The sequence below is a fragment of the Indicator indicator genome, chromosome 28 (genome assembly GCF_027791375.1).
Source record: "Indicator indicator isolate 239-I01 chromosome 28, UM_Iind_1.1, whole genome shotgun sequence".
NCBI lineage: Eukaryota > Metazoa > Chordata > Aves > Piciformes > Indicatoridae > Indicator > Indicator indicator.
Genome location: NC_072037.1, coordinates 13,514,279 through 13,529,452, shown reverse-complemented (window position 1 = coordinate 13,529,452; position 15,174 = coordinate 13,514,279). Strand labels below are relative to the sequence as shown.

At 48.3% G+C, this 15,174-nt stretch overlaps 1 protein-coding gene across 5 annotated transcripts in view; it reads right to left on the bottom strand.

The window, feature by feature from the left end:
• DNM1 (dynamin 1) overlaps positions 1 to 15,174 on the bottom strand; it is a 56,765-nt gene that overhangs the window by 40,811 nt on the left and 780 nt on the right. The window lies entirely within an intron of this gene.

The window sequence follows — 15,174 nt, the reverse complement described above, 5'->3', positions numbered from 1 at the left end:
CCAAACATGTCAGCAGGCCTGATGCCATGCAGCTATTGCTGCTTTCCAAGTCAGGGCACTGGGAACTTGGGGTTCCACTACTAGTTTAATTCAAGTCTGCTGCTCTGTACAAGAACCCTCCATGCATTAAGTGTCTTGGAATCCCTAGAGAACAAAAAGGTGCTGTTAGTGAGAGAAAAGGCACATTGGCTCCTTACAAGACTCAGGAGACTGAAACTGCTGTGTAATTCAACCCAGACTGTATGGAAAGGGAAGAAAACGTTGATAGATGCAATCAAAAAAGTAGGACACAGACCCACACAAAAAGCTCTGAACTCCCTGAAGAGGCACAGACTGAAACTTTCAGTTAAGTTTCTGGTGTTTCTTCATTGCTCCTGCACTGAGAAAATGTGACTACCATGAGCTTATCTGCTGCAGCAGGACCACATTTCCTCCTAAAGAACACAACTTGCTGCTCAGAAAAACACTCCTTTACTTCTCTAGTCAAGGTGGATCTTTATCTGAGACAAAGGTTTTTCCATGCGTGACCTCAGTCTTCACTGAAGTTGCAACCACAGTCATAAGGAGCCAACAACACAGCCAAGAGCACAGCACCATCTCTTGTGATAAACAGAAGACAGACCAAATGCTTCTAGCACTACTTACTCTCCCTTGCTCCAAGAGAGGGGGAAGACCTGCAAAGTTGTTTCCAGAGGGCTTTGATGCCAGTCTAGGTCTAGTCTAGAGAGACCAATACAGCAGCCTCATGGTCCACTGCTTGTCAGTCCTTTGAGATTCTGGGATTAAAATACACTGGAGAAGGTAAAGCCTCAATTAAAAGGCAAAGCAGCATCTTATGAAGACATAAAAGCAGTTCGAAAGAACAGAAAAGTGAACACCACCATGGGATTGTGTAATTTCCTTTTTTATTAAAAACCTACACACAAAACAGGCTATTAAGGGACATGATTCATCTCAGGGTTGGATATTAGTTTCATAAATTTGAGATTAACACAGCTGCCACAATTCCATGTGGCTGTCTCTGTTCCTTCAATGCAGTGATTGCTATTTCCTTGTGTTCTGCTGGTGGCCAGGGACTGCAATTCGATTAGAATTGTGACAGGCACTACACAGCAAGAAACACATTTCCTGCCCCTGTGGATTTTCCTGTCTGGTTACACACAGTTCACTCTTGTTTAAGTTAAGAACTATCTTCATTTCATCTGTCTCACCTTAGAGTTGCTCTTCCATCATCCACACACATCCAGATCAAGAGCTCTTCATCAGCTCTCCATGGCACAATGCATCACAGGACTCCCCAGACAACCCAAGGTACCAGAGGTGCTCCTGAGGTACAGCCCCTTGGAGCACAGCCTTGAGTGGAGGCATTCATATCTCCATACACCCCTGAGCAGCCCTCCAGCTCACAGAGCACCAGCCAAGCTTTCAAACACACTTACTCCAGCAGTGTCTCAAATGAATCCTTAAAACAGGCTGACACCTGTGCAACACATCAGCCACTACTAACCTTACTGACTGCTAAACCAAACAACTCAGAAATGGCAGCAGCTTTCCCCTTCTTAGACACTAACTGCAGCCTCCTTCTCCTTCACAGCAGGAAGGAGTCCAGTGCAGGCACTGCCCATGCCTGTGCTGCTCCTTCCAGGGACATGCAAACACATCCTAAGCAGTTCTGGAACTCAGGCATGGAGCAGGAAAAAGGACACATTTTCTTTCTCTGCCACTCAGTGGGTTAACCAAAGGGCTGAACTGGACTCCCCCCTTCCTGCTGACTCCACGGCTTCCATGAGCTCTGATTGTCCCTGAACTGAAGTCCTTCTCAAACAAGAGCAGCCAGACCTAACCACCAAGCACCTAAAAGCAGAGGCATTCGGAACAAGAGCTCCCATCCACCTGCTCTCCCTACTGCTTTGCTCTGCCCTGACCTTGCCTCTCCCCTCCATGCTGCAGTCTGCAAACCCAGGAAGGGGTCCTGCATACTCCTGACCATATGGCAAACCTCCATTAAGGTTTGCCCTTTGACTCAGGGAAATTTAAGGCAGAGGATGTGTGTTATTGTTATTTATCTGCCAGTGTGCACAGCACAACAGCCTCGACCCACAGCGAGAGACAGCAGTTCGTGAGCTCTTCAGATAACTTCTGACAGTGCAACTGGCACTGGTCACACAATGGACACACAGAGGGATCCATTGTAAGGACAGCACACTGCAGCATACTGCCAATATTACTGTGCACAGTCTCTCATTATTCAGGAATACAATTCTGAAAAATGAAGCAATAGCTGATGAGTGTCATCATAACACATGTTAGCAGAAACAAAAAAGGCAAGAGAAGGCTTCCCACTGCCTTGTCCCTTGAGTTCCTATTCACACCAGCGCAAAGGGAGGTTAACACCATTGTGCTGACTTACAATTGCTTTGTTAATTAGTTCTGCACTCAGACAGCACCTCCAAACCTAGCACAGCTCCCAGATCAGCAGCCAGGGCAGCCCAAGCAGACCCTTTTTCGAGTCTGGGAGTTTGCTCTATGTAAGAGGAGTTCACAGATGTTGGCCAAGTATGAGCTGGGTTCCTTTACAGAACACTGCTGTGTAATTTGCAGTCCAGAGCCAGAGGAAACAGAGAATGACCTAGAGTGGGGCTACTGAAGCCTGCACCCTTCTCCCACTCTGCTGCCTGCCTTCAGCTCTCGACCCCTTCACACGGCACTGTAGTGGCACCAGCATGGGTCCCCAGCCAGTGAAAGGGGCAGTCTGAGATCCCCTTATTATAGCTTTACAAAGACACTAAGACACTGTGGTCTTCAAACAGGAAAGCACAGTGACTGTGCTAATTCACTGTAAAAACACAAATAAGCACAGACATGGCTTGCATTGCATGCTCACACACACAGCCTGCTCCAAGGTGGATGCTATGATCCTCACAAGAATCACTTTTCTGTTTTGCTTCTGCCCATTTCTGGCCAGGACACGTAATGTTCCAGAGCTCTGCTACAGCTTCTTCCCATGCCATACTCCTGCTTTATTCTAAATAAGAACAAAATTTAAAAGCAGCACATTCAAAGTCAACATATGAAGCAAACAGAGCCACATAAAACACTCATATTTGCTGCACAAGAGCATCTCAAAATGCCACAATGACCTGACAGCAGGGGCTGTGCCAGGACAGAAGGCTTTCAGCAGACTGCCCCTTCCAGGAGAAGCCTCCACAGAAGCTGCACAGCCTTGTGCACAGCCTGGCCAGGCAAGTCCAGCTCCTCCTGAACAATCGTAACAGTGCAGTTTGTGTCACTGACACCAGGGACCAAGCAATGTGCCATGGAGGGACAGTAGCCAGATGAGCCACAGGCCTTCTCTTGGCATGGGGCATAGCACAATTGCTTGGCCACTGATCTACTTATACAGAACTGACAGTCTCCAGTACTGTCCACTGCATCTCCTTCCTGGCAGCTTTTGGTAGACATAGATCTGCCTTTTCCCAGGGAGGAGGATAAAGCCTTTTGTTAGTGAGCTGCATGGTCAAATTTATGTGCTCTTGTAGGTCCCTGGGAGGATACAGATGACTTGGACACCAGAGGTGTTGCTCAAAAACACATTCCCTGCACTAGGACATCTACTGATCAAGGTGCTCAGACAGCTCGAGAGGGGCCAGGCCCTGTGCAGTGCTCTCTCATATCACTGAACCTTCAGTCAGCAGCACCTCTGTAAACACTGCTAAAGCAAAAAGGAAAGCGCAGAGCAATTCTCACATGAATGCTTGCTTACAAGCAGTGTTCTTCCCACCCCTCCCAGACTGCACCACATCTCTTCTGCTGTGCACTAAGTTTTGCTTTTCTGGCGAATCTCTGACCACCCAGCCTGGCTCCCAGGAGCCAGTGCAGCCACTGCCTCTCCCATTCACTCTTTCCACATCCCCTGCCTGGCACCTTGCTCAGCCCCTCTCCTGCACATGCTCTGTGCAGGTCTCTGGAAGCAGTGTGATAAGAGGGAAAAAAAATTCTATTTTTTATTTTTACTTTAATATTTTAGGCTGATTTTTGTGTTTCACACTCCACTGGCTTCAGTGTCCATCAAAATCCAGAAGACAGCTGTCTGTGTTATGCCAAGCCATGGCTGCACCAGAGCATACAAGTGCCTCATGGTTGTGCTGCTTCCACAGGGCACAAGACACCCAAGGAGTCCAGACCCATTCCCACACTTTTATACAGTGGCCTGGGGGCTGCCAGCCCACAGAGTAAACTGACACTGCCAAGAGCTTGTCCCAGTGACTTCTGCTCTGTGTCTACAGTAACTCCAAGGAAGGCAGTGTACCCTAGCCTCATGCTTGGTAGGTGATACTGTGATGCCATCAGGAGCTCTTGCCCAGAAGCAGCTGTGCTGGAGTCTGGACACTGCTCACCCTTAGCCGTCATGACTGAGCAGCCTGAGCAGCCAGGAACACAGCCACAGCTGCTTGTGCAGGCACGCAGGGCTGCTCTCTGGCTGTCAGTGACCAAGGTTCATTCTTTGCTTCCAAGTGCCACAGAGGGCTGTGACCCTGGGAATCCTGGCACGCAATGACAGTGCCCTGTGCCAAAGCTGCTGGGAAAGCCTGCCACGGGAGCAGCTTGGATCCACGTGCTTCTGACCCTGGTTGTGATCACCCTTAGATGGATAATCCCTTCAGGGGCCACTGCTTCACAGCAGCAGTGAAGCAACCAATCCAATCTGAGAGCCAGAACCAGGCCCAGGGGGATAATTCCCCTCCTACTTGTCTCCAACAGGGTGAAATCTACTTGTTTCCATAGCAACAAATCAGCTTGATGGCCACAGCTCCTGCATCCCTCACTGCTGTGAAACAGCCTAGGCTACTGAGGGATTTCCGACAAGTCTCTGCAGCTACAAGTCAAGAGTTCGCAGGAGGAACCAGAGGTGTTCCTGGCATACAAACCCCAGCATCTCACCAGAGACGTCATTTGCTTAGGTTCACCTCTGCTGCAAAAGAGGGAATCAGGAGTCTCCTTCCCTTCTCCATTTTGAGGGCTGAGATCTGCCAGGTCTCTCCCTGCCATGCTCCCACAGATAGGTTGGCACCGGGGGCACCAGGACCTCACACATCAATGGGAAGGACGAGAGAGCAGCCCCATGCCCCGAGAGCTCTGCTGAGCCAATCTCTCCTTGACATGTTTGCAGGTAAAACCCGAGAAGGGCTCCTGTGTGGAGCTCTGCAGTGCCCTGTGCAAGGTCGGAGTGGTACAGCCTCCAGTGCGCAGCCTGATCCCAAACAGTCACTGCCCACACAGCAAATGCTGCAGAGACCCTGGGCAGGAAAACAGCCCTGGGAGTAGGGAACTGCAGCACTGCTGCTCTGCAGCTTCTTCTGGAAATTTCTGGGTAATAGAAAATGTAGTCCTGGATCTTCTTTGCTGTCTTGGGATGTTCAAGGTAAAGAGTAGCACAGTGCTGATTCTACATGACAATATCAGAAACTCAGGGGAACAGGCAGCCTGGTATATCCTGAATGAATGTGGCAGCAAGTATTCCACATCTGTGAAAAATGCAAGATTGTCATTTGAAGAATGACAATCCCAGGAAAAAGAAAACAAAGCTGGTTTCACTCCTCTAAAATCAAATACAACCCCAGGGCTGGCCAGGAATACCAGGATCCAGGTGAAAGCAAGCACAGCACTTGCTGAGTTCAAAGGCCTCCAGAGCCACAGGCAGAGGAAATGCTGATGCTCCCCTCCAGTAGCTGTAAAACCTTTCTGCCTGCCGTGCTGACCCTTCCCCATCACAGCCATACTTTCCTTTTGCTCCCTTCAGAGAACACACTCTGCCAAAGAGAAAAAAAACAGTCATGTAGCTCATTTATCCTGCGCAGCTTTTCCTGCAAGGCTTCATCTCCAGAATCTCCCTGCAGCTTCAGGCAGTGGTCTCCAAGAGGCGAATATCAGGCATCAACAATACCATAGAGCATCAAATTATTCCAGTCTTGAAGGTAGTAGTGAAGAAACTCAGAGTTTATGGCCACAAAGGTCAATCTATATCCTAGCATCTTTGCTTGCCTCTTCCTCACACTGCTGCAGTGGCACCACTCTGCTCTGGCACAGCCAAATCTGCTGATAAATCCTGGTCCTGCCATAACTGAAGGGTCACAGCCCTGCAAACCATGAGCTATACTGCACCTGCACTTGAGCTGGGAGAGCACAAAAGGAAAGGCTGTACACAAAACCTCTAGGACAGGAGTGACCGAGAGGAAAGCACAGCCACAGTAACGCCCTGGGATTAGCTAGCTGCAGTCTGACCTTGCTCTTCCTCACCCCCAGTGTCTTAATCTGCTGTAGCTCCCTCCAGCCAAGCTGCAGCTGAGCCCAGACTAAAAGCTGTCCTGCAGTAAAGGCTGTCCTGCACAGAGGAGACTGTGCAGCAATAACTGACAGCCAAGCTGTTTGTCATGTGCAGACTGGATCAAAAAGGGTTTCTCCTCCTTTTTGCCCTTCTCTCCTTCAGAGGAGATACAATGGAAGACTCAGAGACACCAAACACTCATTGAAAGTGCCACCTCAGATTTCATGTCAGAACTTCAGCACCTCTGGAGCCCTGGTGTTTCCTGCAAGATCTAAGAGAAGAACAAGCATAGCTCAAGGCACATCTCCTCGCTGCAGTATGACACTTCCTCCACTTCCACAACACTGTGTGCTAGCAGAGGAGACAGTGTCCCACTGCCCAAGTGCCAGAGAAGCTCCAGACAGCTGGAAGAGGTCGTTGGGAAATGCTCACTAATAATGCAAACCCCAATGGAAGGGGCATGGGGAAAGGAGGTGTGCCATGAGTGGCCAGGCACAGGTGGTAGATCTATAAAATAGAGTGTGGGTCCCCTGGTCATTGATCTTGGGTGAGAGGGCAGAGGCAGTGTGTGCTGAGGAAGGCTGCTGCCCTTCCAACAGCCCAGGCAGGACAGACAGAGTCCTATTGGGTAACAGAGCTGTGCTGCACTCAGACACCCTGAGCAAACCCTTCAGGGTGCACTGCTGTCCTGCAGAGGGGGTTTAAGATGCCAGTTTGTGTCTCCTCTCTGTCTGGAGAAGTATGCAGGAACAGTGCCAAGCTCCTGGCCCAGCACAGCACCTCTGCAGTTTCAGATGTCATTAGGATCACCCTGGGTGGAAACTTGGTGCAGAGGCACTGCTGCTTCAGCCCTTGCTTGAAACACAGGCTCTAAACACCTTTAATGAGAGCAAAGTCAGAAGCATGAAACTCTACTGCAAAATCTACATAAGACAACTGCATTTCAGGCTATGCCAGAACGAAGCTGGATCAATAGTTCCACAAAAGAGGAACACATTTTTGGCACATGTGCCTAGACATACAGAGCAGAGACTTGGGGTCTTCCCTTCTTTTCCTTAGGTTCCTTTCCATATTTTCCACAAGAAAAGAGTTTAAGGTCCTTCCCCTGGATCTTCCCCCCAATCCTTCAAACCAGCACACTGATTTCTAGTGGACTATTTGCTTTTGCCATGCAGGTGTCCAGTTTAAATTCAACTCTGTCTAAACAGAGGATTTCAAAACATAAAGTGCTACTGCAGTGCCTCACCTGCTCTTGTGCAGGAAGGATTCTTTAGATATTCTTCCAATAGCCTCCACAAATCGCTGCAGGAAATGGACCTTTCTCCCCTGGCCCTGAATCTCCATTCTCAAAAAAAAAAAAAAAAAAAAAAGAAAAAGTGCTTTCCTAGTGCTCTCCTGGGTGAGTTAGCTGTGCTGCGAGTACTTATAGATGTGGAGAACCAACTAGTCAGCATCTCTGTAGCCTCTGCCCGTTCCAGAGCTCTGACTTTTAGGAGTGGAGGAGTTGGCAATGCAGGTCTTGGAAGCTTTGGGATTCTTGATACTGGTCTCCAGAAGCACAAAAGGAAAAAACATCTTTTAAAGAAAAAAGTAGCCTCAAAGCTCTACCTTCGCCATTTATGTTTTCAATACACAAGCTCCATTGCTCTTGTTAACTTAACTGCTGTGTCCAGGGTTTTAAGGAAAGCCACACGAGTCACAAGACTTGCAGAAAAGTGGAAGAAGCCTGCAAGTTTGCTTCCAGTCAGCAAGATGCAGCTTGAGGAGCTTGCATAATGCCTGCTTCCAAGATGCTTCCAAAAGCCTTTCATGTTGAACTGCAAGAAGCTACTAATCAGAGATTAAAACACCATCTCGCTTCCATTCTGTCATGGCTGGGTCTGCCAAAGCTTTCAGAACATCTAACGTGGCAGGGAACAATCAGAGACACTGTTAGCTTTCAGACTAGGGGCTCATCCTTCCTGCCCTGTCTTGAAGGAAAGGGAAGCAGTTATCTGTTACAGCCAGCACCAGCCTAGGAGCTTAGACAAGCCTGAAGGTCACAGAAGCAGCAACTGTCAGCAACTCCTTTGTCCTGCCATCTATATAGGACAGCTAAGAAAGCTACTGAGCCACTTTACATTGAATTGTTATTCATTAAAGTATTTATTAACAGGACTTTGGAAACCAAAAGGTGGGCAGAAGTACAATCCTCTCTTCATAGCCACCCCAGTATTTATAGCAGTTAGTCCTAAGCAAGACTTCCAATTCTCGTGACTAAACTCCACCAAGCTATTGAAAAATAAGTATGATGCATGCTCTAGAAGGACCACAGATAAATGTAAATAAAGAGAAATAGGCTTTTGGAGCTTTCAGAACCAGTCCTGCTTGCAGTCTGACCATGTCCCAGCCTGATCAGACCACCTGAGTATTCAGCGTCATCAGGGACAAACCCTTGAGCTCATTTCTCTACAGGCTGTGCTACCCACCCCTGCTTCAAAAGGCTGTGTTTGAAAATGTGCTACCAGCTCCTGCGGTGCAGCCTTCCTTCTCTCAGGGCTGCCAATGAACACTCTGACTCCTCACATCCAGTATTTGACTTCTGTCAGCAGCCAAAGGTAGCTGTACCAGATGCAGCCTCTCTACAGAGCAGACCTAAGCTACCAGCAGCACTGGCAAACCAGGATGCAGGACCAGCTGGAGCTCTTGGCTCACCACTTCTGGAGGCAGGAAGCTCAGGCAGACACTGCCGTACACCTCTGCAGAGCTTTTATTGCTAGCAAACATTATTTCACACCTCACAGGTAGCCACCTCTGGTGTTGTTTCAAGCATCCATTAATGACATACACCTACATGACATGAGATCAACAGCATCTCTTTCCACAGATGGAGGAAAAGGTGTAAGGAAAAAAAAACCCAGTCCCTCAGCTTCAGAGCTGAGAATAGACCTCTGCTGGACTGCACAAGCCCAACTGCCTGTTAGCAAACATCAACGTTCTTCACTTTGAGCTTTCACTGTCTATCAATAGGTGCAAAACCAGGCTATCGGAAGCAGAGAAGCTGTCCCACCAGGGAGCTGCTTCCCCACCATGCACAACTTGGTTTTTTTTCTTAGAGCAGATTTAGTTTAGCTCTCCTCCCATCAGCAGCACTGACTCATATGGTTACAGAGCTGAAAGTCCAGAAGGAAAGTATTACACCCAGAGGTTTTGGGTTTTTTTTTTTTAGAGGCATATCAAGGAAGCAGTTTTTCACTAGAGATTAGGAATAAACTTTCACAGATGCCACCTCAAAGCCAGTTTTACATTGGACACACAGGGTGAACACCAGATGCTTCTGGACGACAGCCTGCCCCTCCTTCAGCGAATCTGCTTTTGCCACTCAAATGCACAAAACCCTGAGCATTGGCTCTCATGGTTGGAGCACGCAAGGCTTTGCTCATCTAACACATCTGCTGCTCATGCTGTCATAATAAGTCTCACTCCAGCAGCTAGAACACAGCGAGAACTGTTTTCTTGATCAACTTATGCTAAGATCTCCGCTTCCGTTTCTCCTCAAAAAGGTTCATCTTAAACATGCTAAGAAATCCTTACTTAAGAAAATTTTTACTTACACTTGTACAGACAGGCTCAAGCCTGAAGGACAAAGTAGGGCCACTCAATAATTCCCCAGGTCAGGAAGGCGATTGCTTCCTGCCTTAGAATAATGTTTTCAGAAGCTGCCTCAGATAGGAGGTCCTATAGAAGGACTCCCACACCTTCTGTTTAAGTCTAGCAGAGCTCTGTCTGCTCAGAACACCTGGAAAAGTCAGGTTCAAGGACTTGATTTGGCATCCCCAGCTAGATACTGAGCTATGGTTTAAAAACAGCAGTTTGGCTTTGTTTTGCCCTTTCTTTTTTTTTTCTTCACTGCAGGAAAAGTTAAAAACGTGGAGTTTGGAAAAGCAGCAGCAGCCAACAGTTCCAGCAGAGGGGAATGCTTCTGGGGAGCTGCTGACTTCTTTCCCCAATGGTTTTACAGACTCAATATGCTGCCTACAGAGCAAATACACAAACCCTACAGCACTTACCTAGCTCAGTGTGCACTAAGGAGTAAACCAAAGATCAGGATGCTCCAAGATTCCCAACATGAGGGTTATCCTGGTAACAAAGAAGAGCTCACATCAGAGGCATCCTCTTGATCTGGATGCTCTCAGGTGATGATTCCAGCAGTGACAAGGCAACTATCATTTTCACACACCAGCAGGTCCAGGTGAGTCCCAACCTGCACACACTGAGCTTCCAAAGTGGGGGTACAGCTGGATTCCTTTCCCAGAATCAACTCCGATATGATCTGAGACATACCATAAGGATCTCTCTTCCCAGTGAACCTAAGGCTAACTGGGAGAAGGGTGAAATTATCCTTAAAGGGTTAGGGTGAGGAAGACAGCAGGATCTGCCCAGATGATCAGAGGCTGGAGCACCTCTCCTACAAGGAGGACAGGCTGAGGGAGTTGGGGCTGTTCAGCCTGGAGAAGAGAAGGCTCTGGGGAGACCTTAGAACAGCATTTCAGCACTTGAAGGGGTTACAGGAGAGCTGGGGAGGGACTGTTTATAAAGGCATGTGGTGACAGGACAAGGGGCAGTGGTTTTAAACTACAGCAGGGTGGATTTAGACTGAACATTAGGAAGAAGTTCTTTATTGTGAGGGTGATGAGATACTGGAACAGGTTGCCCAGGGAAGTTGTGGATACCTCATCCCTGGAAGCATTTAAGACCAGGTCGGATGAGACCTAGAGCAACCTGGGCTAGTGGGAGGTGTCCCTGCCTATAGCAGGGATTTGGATCTAGATGATTTTTAAGGTCCTTTCCAACTCAAGCCATTGTATGATTCTGTGAATAACTCACTGCTGCAGAATGCAAAGACTTGCATTTATTTGAGCCAAGCCCTGCAACACTAAAGCAAGTAGCCAGAGGACAAATCCAGGCAGACACTGCTGCTGCATCTACAGACATTGAGATTCGTGCTTCCCCCTTCCTAACACCCCTGTTATGTGTTAACTTCATTCTGTATCTCCTCCTCGTGTTCCTCCTCCCACAAATGTTTGCTCAGAGCAGCACCAACTCCTTAGGTTATTTTAACTTGTGGCCTGCTGTAACACATTTTCCATTTCCCTGGTCCTCTGCATTTTCTTCCTTCCCCAATTAATCCCAGATGAAAATAGGTATTTTCTTCACTGAAGACCAAATGCTTACTATAATTTGAAGAACTACTATATGACCACAATTTATTTCTCTAGATAGCATGTACTACAAGACAAGCCTGAGCAGCTTAAAAGCACAAAGATTGTTGGTAAAATAGCATTATCTGAACAGGCCAAGATCTGCATGTCTGTAGGCATCCCTACAGGATCTTTCACTTCTAAAGACTTGCTAAATTCTGCTCTTGGCCTCTGAAGGTATTTTGCTGGAGAAGCTTCCCATAACAAAGCAAAGTATGTGTTATCAAATGCAGCATCCCCTCACTGTATCTTGGGGGGGGTCTAAGTATTTATCTGTTAATGGCTGGGCAAGGCTTAGACATGAAGAAATTAAGTTGCTCCTCAGAGTTCCACCTGAAGTCAAACTCCATCATGTGGCCTCAAGGTCTAGCTCTGAATTTTCAGTGTGTGACACTGCAAGGCAGGCAGACAGTCACAGCACACGCTGGCCCTTGCCTGGTTTTGTCCAGGCAATTACTGTAGCACAGACACCAAGTTTAATAGGTACTTACCCTTACCACTGCCACAAGCATCTCAACTGCATTTCTCCTGCTGTTCCCCACGTTGGAGTTCATTTGCTAGCAAAGGCGAGGTCAGCCCAGCAGAGTTTGAGCCCACGCCTGCTTTCAGTTTCCCCTCAGGCAATACATAAGTGTTCAGCACACACCGTCCAGCAATGCTGACAGACTAAGTACCCTTTATTTGCTTTGGGACATGAAAGCTCTCAAGAGGTGATGCTTTTGAGGGAACGCTCAGGTCCAGGGTCAAGCAAACCCCAATTCACTTCCTACAACTTTGGCACCACTTAGCTCCCTTGATCATAAACAAGATGGATTAATCTCCATTCAAGTCCTTCCACCTACAGTTCCAGTCCTTAGTCACTGCCTCCTCAGCACCCCCTTACACCATCTGTTTTCCAGGAGTCAGAGGTGCTTTGTTTTCCTCCGTGAAGAGCACTGCAGCCCTGGCAGGCTGAGCAGCACACTGCCTTGGACACACAAGGCACAGACACCAATGCAGCCATGAAGGCAGCTCAGTGCCCTTGGGTTTTCCTGTCTGTGAAACAGAGGTGACAGAGATGCTCCCACAAGCCCAAAGACTTGTGTAACAAGTCTGAGACCTTGGGATTTAAGAAGTCACACTTGTATTTGTTATTTTCACATGGCAAAATAAAAGTGGCATGAACTTACCAGCAGCTTGTGCCATCTTGTACACCCCCCCTCCTGGTCCTGTGGGCACTTCTATGCAGAGCTGGTACGTACCACATGCTTTGCTCTCCCTATCAGATCAGGCTTGCTAGGACTGTTGCCCTCTCTAAGACTTTCTAATTTATAAAAGGTGGCAGCAGGGAAGTAACAACACTGTATGAATGCACTAAATGACCCCTGAGGTCCCCTTCCAACCCAACTTATCCCACATGCCAGCAGGAAATGCCTAGAACTGACCCAGTTAACCTCCCCTCTGGGACCCAGGACAAACTAAAGAAATGTGTCACCAGTCTAGCTTCTTGCATGCCATCTCTGGTCTTTTCAGAGATTCTGTCACCATCAGGCAGCATCCTTGTCACCATGCTGAGTCTCGGGCAGCAAAAGCACACAGAGTAGCCATGCTGACATCTGGTATTATACATACAGGCTCTGCACTATTGGGTGATCTAACAGCAGAGTAAGGGGCACTGGAAGAGTAATTAGCAGCAACTAGTAGGACACTGCATTCAGGAGGAAAACAAATATTTGTTCGGTAAGATGTAAGTAAACACTGATTGCACCAATCCTCTGTTCTTGGAGCTCCCCAGCACGCCTGGGACTCAGTGCCACTGCAAGAGACCAGCCTCAGGCTGAAGTCCTGCAGAGTCACAGGCCAAGTTTGGCAGTGGGGACAAGGGAGCTGCCCCGTGCTGTGAACAGGTCTCGATGACAATTTAAAAGAAGCTCTGCAGATACTGAGCAGGGAAACCAGCCCTGACAGGGCCTCCAGCCCCAAGTGCCCCCATCAAGCACAGCAGCACCAGCATTTGTTCTTGTACAGATTTCCATCCACTCAGAGAGAAACTCATCAGCACTCACAGTCACTGTGCAGCCAGCAGCTGCTGAGCCATTGCTGCACCACCACCCTGGTCTCAAGCTGGAGCAGTGGCATATGTTATGTCCACACTACAGCAATGATTGCATTTCTTTACAGTAGGTCTACACACAATGCCTGCTTATGCCTATTCAGACCAGAAAATAGCCCCTGTCACAACTACACTGAGGATCCATCCTTGTTCTGGATGCTTTCCATAGCTTCTTATCATGGTTTCCCATACCCACACAAGGAGAAGAGAGACTGGACCTTACAGCAGGGCCCCAACATTGTTTCACCAGGCTTGGGTTTTGCAGCACACATACACATTCTGTGGCAAGATGTCTCATGTTACCAATCTCTAAACCAGCTGGCACTCAAGAGTATCAAATGGAGAAAGACCTCTTCCCTTTCACATATTTTCCATCTCCACTCCAATTATCTCCTCTAAATGTTTTTCTACATACAGCTCTCTGGGCTTCTGCTCAGGGGACAACTCATTATTTCATTTGCTGAAAGCCACAGCACTCTAATTTGTTGCTGGAGAGACAACTGGTGGGACATGGTGAGCACATGGCCATCAGAAAGAGACAGGGAAACAATTTCATTCATTTGCTCCCAAATAGGCAGCTAAAATCCCCAGCTCTCAGCTGAGGCCAGCGGAGATGCCCACTCCTGCTTGCTCAGTCTAGCAGCAAGGGGCAGTGCACCACAAGACCCTGACCACCCTGCACCAGCCCCAGCTGGGCAGCAGTTACACCACTGCAGCTCTGACTGCACGGATCCCCTGCAGGGCAGTGAGGGGTGCAGGCTGCCAGCACTCAGCAGGAGCACAGCAGAGCCAACAGGTGAACCTGTTTTGCTCATATGCAGGAGACCTTTTTCCCCTTCTGCTTGGAAAGCCACAGCCTAGCAAGTTTTCTACTTTGGTAAAAGGAATCCTTTTGTTTTCCTGTGTCTGTGGACAAAAAAAGTGGATCCTGGTCTATGACCTGAGGCTCCTGCAATGTCCTTCCCTTGGCATGACTCCCAGCATTCTTGGAAGATGCTGCACAGACTGTTGGAAGTTACCTAGGATGGATTCTGAACTCCGACTGTGTATCTATAAGTGAAGACAAAATATAATCTTATTCCAGCCATGCTTTCCTTGCACCAGATACAATCTCTGGGCCTTCCTCCTAGGGCACACAGCCCAGCCTACACTCACTGCTCAAGGCTCCCCTTGCCTAAGACCAGAATCTGGGGCTACTCACAGATAAACAAGCAACTCATACATACTGCAGAGCTCTCCAAGCCCTTCACAAAACATGGAGTGGAGGTAGGTGAACAGCATCCAATAAATGTCATCAATGCAGTTTGCTGAACCCCCCACGCAAGCACCTGACCAGGTACCACAGCAGACACTGCCTTCAAGCCAAGTGCCAGCAACTCACCTACCCCTCACAGCATGAAGAATTACCTTGATAACCAAAACCTGTGCCATAGGCTGAACACAATTAAGAAGGCCAGAGAGAAGCTGAGGGACACTCCCCCCCCCAGGTGTTGTGTCCAGCTGGAGCAGAGCAGGCA